A 1,608-nucleotide genomic window follows, 5' to 3' on the forward strand; every position below is an offset into this window, starting at 1 on the left:
ACTGCCATTTATGATTTACGCTGCACAATTCTTTTCCTTTTCGGCTGGGCTAGCGCTTGCCATGTAGTTTCTGTCGCAACTATTTCCGTTAATTCAGTTCATGGCTTGATTAACAAGACTTGAAATCAGTGGCGAATGCAAAGCTGGGTCGCTTAACTGTAATAGCAGAAGTTCCCTTCTCAAGCTAGAAAGGAAAACCTGGGCTTGTAGCAATCAGCAGTTGCGGTACCGTCATACACAGGGATGCCCAAGCTTCAGGAAAGCAAGAGTTTTAAGAAGTGACACACTCTTATGAATCGAAATCTTTTCTTGATCGTTCGGAGACAGGAGGATTTTTCCGAAGTGTTTTTTTTTTCTTGGTATTTGATTGTGAATACCAATTGGCTTGAGGAAAAAGTATGAATGCATAATATGAGGTCAGTGTTAAAAAAATGCTGACCACAATATGTACACTAAACTACCGTTTAAGAAAAGTAGATCCTTTGCTCATCGGATTTCAAAATGCACAATGGAACACGATAGCGTTATCGCGCCCCGTTCGCACCGTCTACTAATTTGCTTGTCGCGCTTTTTACTATACTCTTTTTCAATTATTAATCCTTCCGCAATGTAGAAGCACTGCCGGCCAGCTTGCCGAAATGCGTGGACCTCAAGTTGCAGTCGTAGTTCGCCGGCAACATCGTTGCTGATCCGAGCCGGTGCGATGAAGATCTCGGAGGCCATGCCCTGTCTATCTTATTCCGTGCGCCACACGCATGATGGCGCTACGTGCACGATATGCGAAGAGGAAGTACAGCGGAAAAGTAATTTGCCACTCAGTTAACTGCGTGTTCTGTAATTCTGTAATTTACATGCTCATAATTATTATTATACGCCACAATCCACTTCTCTAAGGGACATTTCTGAGACAACACCGCAATCAATAGACGCGTCTTTGTCCATTTCAAACCATCTAGCTGGCGTGGCGGAGTGGTTAGCGTGCTCTTCTCGCACCCCGGAGGCCCACCTTCGATTCCTCAGGTCGGCTATTTTTACTACTCGTTTTTATTTATTAATGCTTCTGGGATTTTGCGCTCACGGCCGACGCGTGACGGCGGCCGCCGACGACGACACCGACGTTTCTGCGACACGGGGCCCTTAACGCTTTTGCGTTAAATGTAGCTACCACCACCAACCCCGTTCAACATAGAAGCGCATGTGCCAGCGCCGCAGGAACCGAGCCGCGCCGTTCGTTTCCAACTGTCCAGACAAATGCTTCCAGAAGCCCCGCCGGGGTGGCTCAGTGGTTACGGCGCTGGACTACTGTTCCCAAGGATGCGGGATCGAATCCCGGCCTCGGCGGCCGCTTTTCGGTCGGGGTGAAAGGCAAGGCGTCCGTGTGCTGTGCCGGAGTCCTATACTACGGAGAAATTACCGGAGACGTCTACTACGGCGTCTCACATGGCCTGAGTCGCTTTGGTACGTTCAGTTCAGTTCAGGCGTTCAGTCGTGTCCGACTCTTCGTGACCCTATGGACCATGTCACGCCACGCTTTTCGGTCTCTCACTACCTTCTTAACATCACATAACTTCATCTGCAGTGCCTCGAGGATGCCGTTTAACCATCGCG

At 49.0% G+C, this 1,608-nt stretch overlaps 1 non-coding gene across 1 annotated transcript; it reads left to right on the forward strand.

Moving 5' to 3' along the window:
* The first annotated feature begins 1,268 nt into the window (after nt 1-1,268).
* TRNAS-ACU (transfer RNA serine (anticodon ACU)) lies at nt 1,269-1,341 on the forward strand. Its single transcript has one exon. It is a non-coding gene; the product is annotated as a tRNA-Ser (tRNA).
* The last annotated feature ends 267 nt before the right edge of the window (nt 1,342-1,608 follow it).

This window comes from Amblyomma maculatum, chromosome 8 (genome assembly GCF_055883805.1).
Source record: "Amblyomma maculatum isolate TAMU_Amacu chromosome 8, ASM5588380v1, whole genome shotgun sequence".
Taxonomy (NCBI): domain Eukaryota; kingdom Metazoa; phylum Arthropoda; class Arachnida; order Ixodida; family Ixodidae; genus Amblyomma; species Amblyomma maculatum.